The 13,715-nt window shown below is 38.2% G+C and overlaps 1 long non-coding RNA gene across 1 annotated transcript in view; it reads left to right on the forward strand.

Annotated features, from left to right (window-relative positions):
* The window catches only part of LOC138724562 (uncharacterized), a 29,752-nt gene extending 16,486 nt beyond the window's left edge, over positions 1-13,266 (forward strand). The window contains exon 3 of the long non-coding RNA XR_011338076.1: positions 13,171-13,266. This is a non-coding gene — a long non-coding RNA (uncharacterized lncRNA). The remainder of the gene's footprint in view (positions 1-13,170) is intronic.
* The last annotated feature ends 449 nt before the right edge of the window (positions 13,267-13,715 follow it).

Below are 13,715 nucleotides of genomic sequence, written 5' to 3' on the forward strand. Positions count from 1 at the left end.
CTGTCTTTCTGTTAGTTCTCCTAGACCTTATTTTTCAATTTTCATCACAGGACAGTGTTAAGGTCAAAGTAAGGTCACAGTGGCTACATAGATAGATATGGTTAACATACGTAAATGGATACATTTTCAGTCTAATTTTTCAGTTACTAATCTGTGAAAAAAAGTAGAAGCTATTCCATTTGTCTCTAACTTCTAGTGAAGTTCCATCTATCCATGGGAGGTCATATAGCCCTTTAATAATGTTTCTCGTTTTTCATCTTTCTTTTCACATGAAGCATCCCAGATCCCAGATCTGCGCTGTGACCCATGAAGGCAGGCTGCGTTGCAGGGAACTGACACAGGGAAGCTTGCAGACAGAGACCTTGTTGGTTTGCCTGGTTGCTACTTTGGCTTCTGGTTCATACAAAGGCTGTTCTACAGCACCAGAATGTCAGAGCTGAATATTCACATCCACTCAGACAGCAGTGTCAAGCAGCTGGAGATTTATGCTGGGTAGCACCAGTGGGTTATAATATTATTTCTGTGTTTCAAAATAGATCTAAGGCAGAAAGGAAGTGTTGTGTCCAAAGTCTGGGGAGAAATCTGACATTTTAATTTTGCCTTATGGATTCTAGTGAAATGTCTCTGAACTGAGGAGCTATGTACAGTGCCTGTGGCTTTAGTGTGTGGCTGTGGGCCTTCTGGCTTGTTATGCGAAGTTTCTGGCAGAGGCTGATTGCTGGTATAGCCCTGTTCGTGTTGGAATCACTTTCCCACTGGAATAAGCAGACTCTGAGACTCCCTCCCTCTCTCTGCACTCTGGAAATCCTTCACTTTTTTCGGCAAGCAGAGCTGCTTGCCAATACTTAGCCCTCAGCATTTTTTTATGATTGAGTTATAAAACCTGGAAATATGAGCTTATAATGAAAATGCCAGCACTACATTAAAAACAGCAGGAGCAGTGGGCACTGCTGTAATGATGTTCTTGCTTTGGTCTTAATCCCTTCTCCAAACCAGCTTTGCTTCCTGCAGCACTGGAAGTGAGAGTTGTTCTTAATACCTGACGCTCTGAATACACCATGTGTGGGTGTGTGGTGTGCAGACTCCCAGATGGGCTGCCTCAGCACATGGCTGAATTTTGAGATCTGCTCCTCCATTCCAAGAGGGAAAGGAAAAGCAATAAACAGAGGGATAGGATACAGTTATCATGCGATTTCAATGTTTGCTTTCTGTAATTGATCTTATACCTAGGAAATTCCAATAATTTGACTTGACTTCTTGTTTATAGCCATATACCCAATAAAGTTAGGGAAGATCAGATTTCTAATTTTGTTGGGAATGGGACAGAACTTTGCCTTTGCTTCTGGCAATACTGGCATTATTCTACATTCCTCTGCAGCTCTGTTTGCCTGTTGGGGTCATCTGAGTACATCTGAGTTTCCATCTGTCGAAGAACCTTTTCATACCTAATGGACATAGTATAATCTCCTGCAACTTGAAACACTTCAAACTAACTAAAATATTTGGACTTACAATAGTGGCATCTGGCTGAAGCTTAGCAGCCTGGGACAGGGTGGAGTGCAGAGCAGCTGCTAGTGATGATGCCTTTGAAGGAGGGCACTTTGGAAATGCTGAGAGATTTACTTCCTAGTTTATTCTGCGTCTCCCTTTACAATATGTACCTTCCTTCTGTCAGGAACTTATCTCACTGAATACTAGAGTAGAAGATTAGGAAATTAGTAAACCAATGTTATTTGAATATCTGCTGTAATAGTGTGTCACATATCCAAACACAGGATTGAGATTTCACCACGCAAGCCACTGATTCTGAATGTCCAGCTGATCACCATAGTCATCAAGACAATCCTCTACAATTAGTCATTCTTGACCAAAAGCTATTAGTATTATAGCTGCTAATGAATTATTTTCTGAAAATCATTTTGGTGTCACAGTTCTGAAGGCTATGAAAGTAAAGACCAAGTTAACTGTAACAAAACTGGAAGAGAATAGCGGAGTCAAGGCAAAATAAAATACCCCTGGATTAAGTTGCATGACAAGTAGTAGTAAAAGAAAAATGAAGGAAGACTATAAATTGAAAGGAGAGTTGAAAAGTTGAGACATAAACAAAAACAAGCTTCAGGCTGAGGAAAAAGTGATATTTACATTTCTCAGCAAAACTTCCTAAAACTTTCAAAGTGCAGTGGGACTGCAAGGACCTGTTTGCACAATACACTGCTGCTTAGACCCTTGGCTATGCGATTTCTCTATTTAGAAATGTATTTTAAATATCTATTACCATGGAAACCATGTAGACTGGTCATTTTTTGCCGTACTCACAAAATAAGAGTGTAAAATCCCAGAACACTATTTCTGCACCTCGTGTAGCCCTATACTCCATCTGTGAATTACTGCAGGATAGTTGTAATTAAGAGTTTGTTTCATTGGCCCTTGCCACTTGCCTATTCTAATTTTGTTTCTTTTCGCCTGAAACACATCCTTCAGAGTCAGGGTCTCGTTAATCACTCTCTTTCTCAACAGCATAACTCTACTGATTTTCAGAGATTACCTGTAGCATATAAGCATTGAGGAATGATCCCTCGAAATTCCATGTTTAAACTCTGTGGTAAAATACTATTTCTGTTTATATTGCACTTTTTTCTTTACTTTTTTACTTTCTTGATTGTCAGATAGTGGGAAAAGAATGGCTGTAACTGAATTATTTGTGAAATGAAACCCTCTTTCTCCTCCTTCTCCTCCTCAATTACACCATTTTAGTGACACAACATAGGGAAAAGAATGCTCTCCTATTGAGGAGAGATGAGCAACTTGATTGGCATAAGGCGTCACTCACAGCTTCTGTATCTGAATACTGAGCACACTAGCTAGAACAAGGCCCAATCCCTGTGTGGGATGGTCTTGCAAGTATTTCCAAAATAAATAAGAAAATATCGAATGTATCCTTTGAATGCGTGTTAACAAGTAGTGGTTTTGGAACCAGGCAGCATGTTTTCTTTTCCTCAGGACCACATTTTCTCTGGACATGCCCATAGTAGTAACTGTTAAGTATTTTCTAACTATTACTTGTATTTAGTAAATAGTAGTATTTTATTGTGGATACCATAACTTAAGAACAGTGTTACATGTCCATAATTTTAAAAGATGGATTTCTTTCTATAAATCACGTTTGTATTTACACAGCTGCTGAATCTTTTATATGCAATTTCTGTGAAAGTGATGTCTCTCTGAGTGGTAGCCTGCCAGCTCTTGTTGTATGCAATCAAAAAAGGGCAGTGCAAGCACGCAAAAGCACTCTGGGTTTTGAGATCTAATCTTTGTAAGACAAGGACTTTGGGGTGTGAGCAGTGGCATGTACATTGTGGTACAGCAGTGCATAAGCAGCATTTTGTTGGTGCTAGTTTTGTCCTGATTAGTTGCTTCAGTGGTAAGTGAGGTAACAGTTTAAAGAACTATCTCATTATATGGAATGGCTCTGTCTGCTGTGATTCTTAAAATCATCTAGCAACACTTGGGAGCTCAATGCATAAAATATTAGCTTTGTAAGTCTCCTGCTGGATAGACTCATTTTCTTTCAGAAGTTAACCTAAGGATATGAGAAATCTGTCCTTGCATGTAGTGTCTGATCCAGTGCCAGTGCCTATGGATGTCCCTGGAAGGATTCCCATTTCTAAACACTGGATCAGGGTCTGTAGTGCAGTAGCTGAAGTGCTGAGTGTTGGATTGCTAGCAATAAAACATAACATTGCTGTTTTAAAGTAGGAAAACAGCTACAGGAACATAGGTTGACAGTGAGACACTGACAAGAAAAATCAAGACCTGTGTGAAGGCAGAAAAAGGGGAATTTATAGTGAAAAAAACCTTGATTAATCCCAAAGATTAAAATAATAGAAGCTTTTTCCAGTTTGTTCACATCTTTTGCAACATTTGTGTGAGAGTAAAACAAAACATTTTTCTCTATTCAGATAGATAAATATTATACCTATTTCAAAGATGTGAGAGATGGGACACAGAAATACATCACACAGTGACATCGAGGGTGGTTATAGTGGATTAGCAAAGGTACAGATGTTGAGATGTCCTGCATTAGCTCCCTGGCTGACATAATTAGGTGTCTGCAAGATCAGATATCTTTTGCCCAGAATTATGGAATATGGTGGGAACTAACAAGACAGCATATGCTCTTGAAGACACACTCGGCAGGGAAGGAGATGATCCCTGCAGGGATCTGTAGTAGATTTTTTAAGGTTTTTATCCTCATATTTACCAGCCTGAAGATAACAGGCTCATCTCTAACATACACCAGTAGGACAGCAAACAAACTTAGAGTAGAGGTTTAGGTGATAAGTCCAGGATCGTGTGTGTTATTTTGCTGACTCATTAGGTAAAAAGTCTATCTTTCTACTGTTATATTTGCACAATGTTTTGTGCAATTAGCTTTTGATCCATGTATCCTTGTATCTTTGCAAATGTATCGCAACTGAACAAGAGTGTGTTATTAAAACTGACATCAGAATTTATGAAGCTGTGATGCCCAGTCATGTGCTTTGAAGAATAAAGCATGCATAAGCAAATTAACCAAACCAGTAACCTCTCTGGACATGCAGGAACAGTGATATTTTGCATTATGTTGCAGCAATGCTAGAAGCCAACAAAGGGACCAGTTTCTCTCCCAGAGCTATACTGAATTTGATGGCATTGCACAGACTTGGACATATATTAAACAGAGCCATGTTTACTTGTGCTGCATAAGAATCACAGGGGGAAGCAAAATCAATGTTTTCCAAATGGAATAGAAAGAAGCTGTGAAGAAAAGAAATGGTATTTTCAAGCTTCTTTGAAAGGTAACACAAACAACAAGCACAGTGAAAGATTATTTGAAAAAAAAGCACGTGTCAGTGTCTTCTTCACTCTATATTTACCTTGCTTTGGAGGGTTATGGTGTGGTAGGTCCTTGGTATTATTTTAAAAGGGTAGGGTGCACACGTGAATAAATGAGCTTTGAAAATGATGTTTTGAATTGCCAGCTGCACAATGCGTCTGTACATCTTGACAGCAACAATAGACACTAAGAGTTTAGAGGGGCACTAATATGACACTGAGAGTCCATGATGCAGTGGCATAATGAAATGGAGATCAATGGTAAAATGAATGTAACACCACTGAGGAGTACACACAGATCAATACTCTTGTAAGCCATAGACTATAATCCTGCTATGTTGCTCTTGTTAGATAGTACAGTCAATTCTATGAAGATACATTTTTCTGCACTTCTTGAATGTACCTCTGAATTATCTGTCCCAAAGATTGTATTAAAACATCCTTCTTTTAGAATGTAAAATCTTGAATCTTTGTCTTTCCACTCACTCATGCTAAGGAAAATGCACAGTGTGTAATAGTAAACTCACCATTCCCAAAAATGTGACATAGGAAGATAAGATAGAGAGTAAGAAAATATCTGTGTTTCATTAAGTCTTCAAAATACTGGTTTATGCCTGTCTTCCTTTACTACCTCCTTCTTTTCTTTAAGGAATATATTTTAAGCACAATTACTGAAAATGCAGTCTCAAAGGAAAGTGGTAGGTCAGTCTTGCAGCCCTCACTTATATGGTGCAAAGAATCTGCTCATGGTTATTTTCTACCTCCTGATTTTTAGAACTTAAAACCATTAAGAAAAGATCAGAGAGTTTCTCTCTTGATGCATGGGTAGCCTTGAAAAGATAATGTGGTTACTAGCATAGACTAAGGTGATCGCGTTCTGTCTCTCATGCTTTCTTGTATATGTATGTATGTATTTATGTATGTATACTCCCGAAAGATTTCAGGTTACCCACATTTCTTCTCATGCCACTGCAAAATTAATGCCTCTGAAAATTCTCACATTTTCAGTTTTATAGCTGAATGATTTGTAGGAACTGATGACCGTCAATCTGTGGTTAATGACTCCAGCATGCCAAATCAAACTGTTTCTCCATAAGGAAGCAGCCAACTTAAGTGTAAGAGAAGAGTGAAAATTTATTTCTTCTTTGACAGGAAATTTAGCACTGAAAGAGTTTAAAATGATAGCAACTTCAATCTGACTTAAGCTGATCCCCTTGTACTGATGCCAACATGTGCAAATAACAGACAAGCATTATTCATCTATGCAGGTGCCATCATCTAGGCAAGGATCAGTACAAGTGCTTATGAACATGCACCAGCAGCAATTAACTGCAACAATTGTTACAGTTGTCCTGCATGGGTTTGATGCTCAATATCTTTGAAACTTTATTTTTTGCATCTTAAGTTTGCCAGCCCTCGATAGTACTACCCAGAATGTGCATTGGTGCCTGGTTTGATATTGTAAAACAATTTTTCTCTAGAAAGGAGCTGATTAAAAAGTGACATTGTGTATGAAGTGACACCTAGCTCTATGCCTTGGAAGACCACACACCTATTGCATTGCAGCTACAAAACCCAGTGCTTGTGACTACTGTTTATGTAACTCATGTTGCATTTCACTGCCTTAAATCATTTAGTACTCAACTACTGTTATTATGTGCCTATTGCTATGAATAGTCTTGTTGAACTTGCTGCACATCGAAAACAGATCTGGCAAACATTTTAGAGCAACTTTAGGGGCCAAAGCACTCATGTAGGATGAGACTTACCCTGCATACCAACTTCCATCTTTTGATCCTGCAAAGGCATGGGGGTCAACAGAAGCACATTCTGTCTTGTCTTTTGTGGAAACCTGCTCCCTTATCAAGGACATGACCCATTTTTATTCTAGCTTCTTTTAAGGCCAAGTTTCCTTTCCTTTCTAATTTTCATCTGACTTCTCCTTTTTCCCTTATACAGGCATTTATATTTCTCCTTGTAATTTCTGAAAGAAAACTACAAGTTCTGTCCCTCTGTTGTTAGAGCTGAGACATTTTTCCCAATTTCCTCACCAAGATATCTTTGTTTCGTAATTCTTTTTCGTAGAAGTATGCATATTTTTAAAGAGTGGAGAACAGCTAAAGCAAATACAAATAAAGTAATAAATTTGTAATTACATTGTTGCTTCAGGGAAAAGTTTCTAAGTGTAATCTAATAACAATGACTGGAGATACCATTAGCATTGTGTGTTGATTCCAAATCCCATGGGATAGTCTAATAATTAAGCTTGTGTTTTCCAGTCCCTTTTGGCCTTAATAGCTATTATGATCATTAAGTGTAATCTGTCATAGACTGTTGTTTCCAAATGCCTTTGTGAGCCCAAGAGCAAATCTGTGTCCCCTTGTGAGAGTACTAGGTTGATGAGAAAAAACATGTTCTCCTTAGTCTTTCAAGATGCTGTTCTGACTCCTGTTCCAAAGCTCTCCTTTCCCTCCAGGTATCTACTGCTGGTAACTTTTTGCAGCTCTTTCTGAACTTCATTTAATCTTCGCTCTGTCTGTCACTATGGCAGCTCTAAGATGACATTGTACTTGCCCTTATTTATCATCTTCTTTTCTGGTATTTGTGATTGACCCCATCCACTGCCATCTTGGATATGTGGCTTGTGAGCTGGAGGAAACAAACTGAATTGTCACTATCGTGAAGGTCCCTCTGAAGTAATGCTCGTCATGCTCTGGCTTCAGTGTTATCAGAAAACCTTCGGCCCTAGTTTATTCCAGAATATTACAAACATTTCTTCTGCTTCCAGGTGAAAAACAAAAACTTGTTAAAGGGTTTGTGCCCTGTCATACTAATTGGCAGTACTGACAGTAGAAACACAGCTGTAAGTGAAGGAACTCACTTTCTCTGCTGCAGAGAGAAGGATTGCAAAAGCAATACACAAAAAAAGCAAGGCACAAGCTTTCGACTACTCTGTCACTCCTTGCTGAACTTCTCTGACATTTATTGCCAGTTAGGCAGCATTTCTCTCTATTTACTGATTTGATTGAAAGGGTAATTTATCAAGGCTCAATATCACATCGAATGCTGCACTCTGGTCAGAAGGATAATGAGTTGTAGACACATCTCATTCTCTTTCCTCACATGACTGTGGGATTGCAGGGCAAGGTGGGTATTTGCAGGTATTGGCATGACATGCAGGTGGTTCTGCTGGGGAAGGAGTTGTTCGTGCTGGTGTCAGGGTGAGTCCACTCCTTGCCCCTCTGTGCAGGAGAGGACTTGTATTGTTTATGAGGAGGCTTCAGGTAGCTGCCCAAAGACAAAAAGCGTAGATGAGCAGGAAGAAGTGGAATGGGAAATGACAATGGCAAGGACAATGAAAATGGCAAGAAAAGAAAAGGATTAAAAAATACCAGACTGCAAAATGACAGCTTATTGTTGTCACTGCTGTTATCCCTACTGTTTCTTCAGAATGTGGTTTAATGCTGCTTGATAGTGTTTTGGCTGACTACTATAGCACAGTCACATCACAATACAGTGAAATTAATGCCCTCTGTCTGAGTGTATATTTGTTTTGGTTTCGGTGAGTTTTTCTTAAGCAGCCCTGGTATTTGTTCCAATCACAATACCCATCATCTCATCTTAATTTACACAGTCATAACTAGCATTACTTCTTTTCAGCATAAAGAGTGCATTGGAACAAATACCACTATTTATCAACTGTAATGTAGTTCTTTATAAAGGTCTTATGTGAGCAAAGAATAAAAATGCAATGATAGTCTCACAATAAATACCCTAAATCCTTTATTGCCTATTTATGGTGTAATCTCTCTACAGCTGTACAATATTTGACTGTTTAGAAAAAGCTCCAGAATACAGTTATATGGTTTGTTTACCAGGAGATGGCAATGGTGATCTACTGCAGTATTAGCTTACATACCAGGCCCATATATTTCTTCCACAACACCACAAACTTCAATGAGACCAAAGTATTCCAATACTTTGCCTTCCTTATTTCTAACTTGTATCTGTTGCTGCTATTCATTGTAAAGAAAGTATTTTTTCTCATTTTTGATTGAAATTTCTGTCACTATATTATTTAAAGATGTCTAAATACCGTCATTCTGGTATTCGGGAAAACAGAATCTTATTTAAAAACAGACTAGTCAATACCGTTGAATAGATATGTCACATGTCAGAAAAATCAAATGATTGATGAAAGTGAAAGGTAAAGAAGTACATTTAGTTTTACAGTATCACAACTGAACTTGAGTAGCTAATGAGAAATAAATTATAGCTTATGCTGTGAAAAATCATGTTATAATTTTCTATTAAGCTGGTTGTGGTATGGTCTCAAAGTATGTAGATGGTAATTGTTTTACAGAACCCGAAATTAATGGTGGTCTGCAATGTTGTCTGAGTTGTCACTTTACCTTAGCCTATAGTAAGACATGCATAATTGTCACAGGTATTAGTGCAACCTCAGTGTTCACATGTAGATCACAGGCATGAGCAGTGGAAGTTAAAAGTCTGGCTTCTTATGGGATTGTTCTATGTACGTTTTCGTTCTTCTCCACCTGACTGCCCATTTGTTACATTTCTCACCAGAAAGCTTGTATAAGTTGACAAGTAGGTTTGTGCATGTTTATTAGATATTTGGCAGTTTTCAACAGAAGAAACAACTGCTAAGTCTTACTTGCATTTCACTGGTAGGGCAGAGTATATGGTTGCTCTCCTCTCCTCAGCTATACCCCTGTCTGTAAGCAGTGAGCTGGGGACACTGCTGGCTAGCTAATCCGGCTCTGAATCACTCCAGTGGCATTGGTATCTTTTCCAAGGACAATTTTTCAGAAAGAGCAAAATGATGTTCAGACTGACAGGTGCTCACACAAAATGTTTTGTCTTCTCTGCTGTATCCCTTGCTGTGAATACCAGGCTCATGTCAGCCATGTGGAGGGAGGAATTATGAGTTTCCCTTTTCCTATCATTTATTTAGCACTCCCTCCCATCTCCCTTGACTAACCAACTTAGATCATGCTTATGCTCCAGTATGGAGCAGAGGTGTGAATGTTAGCTTTAAATGAATTAGCTCTGCTGTCTCTTTACTTCACTAAGATCTGTCCTGTAAACATATCAGGCTGCAGGCTCTTGAGAGTGGGACTATGTACAACCTTGTTTTTACATTGTATAGTACAACAGGGCTAAAGCAGGGAGGTTTTGGATGCCACCATAGTGCAAATAATTTTCAGTGTCTCAGAGGGAGAAGCAAGGTGAGACTCAGAGGTTAGCAGTTCATGATGGGTAAAGAGAAGTTTAAATTTCTGAATTATAAAGTTGTAAAAAAGATTCAAAGGGAAGTAAGGGCATCCTCAGCCCACTCTTTGATAGTACAATACATAAAACCCAGATTTTGTAGGAGTATAATAAAAGATTGTATAGGAGTATAATAAAATCCAGACATAAGTCTGAAAAATTCATTAGTTTCTGCCATGGCTAAAATAAGCACTGTCTATGAAAGCTACTTTGCAATGATAATGAAAAGCAAGTGGAAAAGCAAGTGTTATCACCAGTGCTGCGATGTGAAATAATTTCTGTACACTCAGATCTGTTATTGTGAACAATGTTGTTGATTATAAACCACATCAAATTCCCAGTCCCCCAAAACATGTATTATATTTTGCAGTTTTTCTAGTAATTATGAAGCTAACAGAATGCTATCAAATTTTACCACAATTAAGATAAATACATACTTAAATGTTATAACGTACTTGGTAATTATAATATCTTTGTAACAGTAACTTTCTTCCCAGGAACAATCAACAATGTTTCTTGAGCATTTTTTTAGAGAATGGCATCTAATAATAATGATGATGCTCAGCTGTCTCTTAATTTTATAATCTAAAAGGTACTTAAACGCAATTTAGAATCAAGGTTTGACCTGTGTGACTTCATTTGTTGTAAGCTGATAAGAGGATTCTTCTAGATTTATAATGGATTTTATGTATGTGGGTTTGATGGAAGAGATGATGAGCAGTGTGAGCAGTTCTCCAGAAACAGGTCTCTGTCTAGTCACTTGTGAGTTAGCATTCATTTGTAAAGCTATTACCATGTCCTGAAGACCTTTGAGCTCAAGGAAATTCATAGAAACATAGAATCATGGAATAACCAAGTTGGAAGAGAACCATCAGATCATCGAGTCCAACCATTCCTATCAAACACTAAACCATGCCCCTCAGCACCTCATCCACCTGTGCCTTAAACACCTCCAGGGAAGGTGACTCAACCACCTCCCTGGGCAGCCTCTGCCAGTGCCCAATGACCCTTCCCATGAAAAATTTTTTCCTAATGTCCAGCCTAAATCTCCCCTGGCGGAGCTTGGTGCCATTCCCTCTTGTACTGTCCCCTGTCACCTGGGAGAAGAGGCCAGCACCCTCCTCTCCACAACGTCCTTTCAGGTAGTTGTAGAGAGCAATGAGGTCTCCCCTCAGCCTCCTCTTCTCCAGGCTAAACACCCCCAGCTCTCTCAGCCGCTCCTCATAAGACCTGCTCTCCAGCCCCTTCACCAGCTTTGTTGCTCTTCTCTGGACTCTCTCCAGAGCCTCAACATCCTTCTTGTGGTGAGGGGCCCAGAACCGAACACAGTATTCGAGGAGCGGTCTCACCAGTGCCGAGTACAGAGGGAGAATAACCTCCCTAGACCTGCTGGTCACACCATTTCTGATACAAGCCAGGATGCTTGTCTTAGGCCTTTAAAATACTTGTCTTAGGCCTTCATTGAGAGAATGGCTAAATGGTGTTTTGCTTCAAGCAGTTGCCGCTTGCTCAGGTCAAAATCTCTGGCCAGAGTGTTGTGCCTGTGGCCTGCCAGACAGGAGTTTTATTCCAGTATGTTTCTCAAATTTTGTCAGATGCACAAATAGCAGAAGAGAGAACTCAATGTTCTCCACCAAACTCAGGATGTTTCTACTTTGGCAGTTTTCTCTTCCTTCAGATCAGTCACTGCCATTCTGGCCACTAGAGCTGAGCACATACTACAAATTTGCGTTTACATGTACTGAAATGAAAGCCCCAGCACAGTTTGCAATAAAAAGCTAGACAAGAACATTTGTACTTGAACCATTAACTTAACATTTATTTATGCATATTTGTTCAGAAAAATAAAACACAAGCAGGAAATAGAAACCTTGTTATTTAGTATCAAATAGCCAGTGACACAAGTGCAGACTCAAGAATAGCAAGTGACACCTAACTTTCTGGTAAAATTGATTCACAAATAATTCATTGTCTAGAATGTATTATAAGTATTTTCATCCTTTTACTCTCTGATATTAAATTGGAAAAACCTTTGTTGTACAATAAATTATTTAATGATCATTTTGACCAATGAACACTTGAAATTAAAAATTAGGTAGATCAGTTAAACTTTTCTGTATCACTCAGAGTTGGCTGTCAATGGTCAGTGGGAGCTTCCCACAAATTCCCCAAATTAGGGCTTTTGAACATCTTATCCTCCTGGTTTTTTGAAGACAAAGCTAATGTTTCTTACCTGTTTTGGAACATATCTTTTCATTTCCAGTTGCCCTTAATTACTCCTTATGACACCATTGGCCCAAGAGGTAGTTTTTTGTCTAGTTAAATACAAACTTTTTAATAATTTGATTCAATAACTGACTTTCTTTTTCATGTAAAATACAAATATCAGATAAAGCAAAGACAGATAATATCTATTTCAAATACTATTTGGCAAACTATAGTTAGAAATTATGATTAGCATTCCATAAAGAAATTATTATAACCGTATTTTAAATGGTGTTTCTTTACTGAAATGCGTAGAATTGACAAGAAAATGAGTTTATATAAAAGTTTTTTACATTTCTAATTTTATGAATGTAGTGAGACAGATTTTTTTGTTGATGTTAAGTAATATGCAAGCTGATATATTTTGGAATGTGTGATAACATATTCACATTCCTTCTAGAAGATAAAATTGTCACCAGAATTTTAAAAGCAGCTTTCATGGTACCAAAGCCACTGGAAAAGAAAACTTTGGGAAAAGTCCGCTAAAAGTAAAACAAGTGTTTCCTTAAAGACTTTAAAGTGGCAGTAAAGAAAAGCAAAAGCATTTAATTTTTCACTGATTTTTTTAATGCAGTCTGAAAACACAAGATACTCCTATCTATCTTCATTTTGTAGATATAGATAGTATATTTGCCTTTTATCTTTATCCTGCCAGTACAGTTAGATGGTGGGTGGAGTCACCTGGGTATATGGTAGCCAAGTGGCCCTAAGAAACTTTTTGTTTTCTCTTTTCTTTAGAAGACCGTGAGTTCACTGTCATCAAGATTGTTTTCATGAAAATGTCCGTAGGATGACTAGGTTAAAGAAATAATGGGAACTAAGAAGGAGAAAAGGTAATGAAAGAAAAAGTGAATTGATAACCGTATTCAGATATACATTTATTGGAGTGGATGTATATTTTTCACTACCTACATGAGGTAAAGATTCCTCAGTATAACTGCATGAAAGGGGTTGTTTTTATGTCTATTGAAAGACTTGTATTTTCATTGGACTTTCTGATTAGTCCATAATCTTCCATGTTTGACTTTTCTATTGATGCTTTTCTTACCCATGCTATTCTATACTGAGAACTCACCTGTCATACCCTGTGCACTTCCAAGTACCTCTTTTTTGATCAAGAGTAGACAGCGCTTTTTTTTGCCAATTACTGGCATGCACAGTCAAAACTGAGGTTTAAGTTTTTTTATTTCTCCACCATTACAAAAACTTCAGAGTAAAGGGAGCCTAGGTTTTGAACCAACTAGGGCAATACTGAGTTCAGCGTAGGTTAGCCTCTTTGTTTT

This window comes from Phaenicophaeus curvirostris, chromosome 10, assembly GCF_032191515.1.
Source record: "Phaenicophaeus curvirostris isolate KB17595 chromosome 10, BPBGC_Pcur_1.0, whole genome shotgun sequence".
Taxonomy (NCBI): Eukaryota; Metazoa; Chordata; class Aves; order Cuculiformes; family Cuculidae; genus Phaenicophaeus; species Phaenicophaeus curvirostris.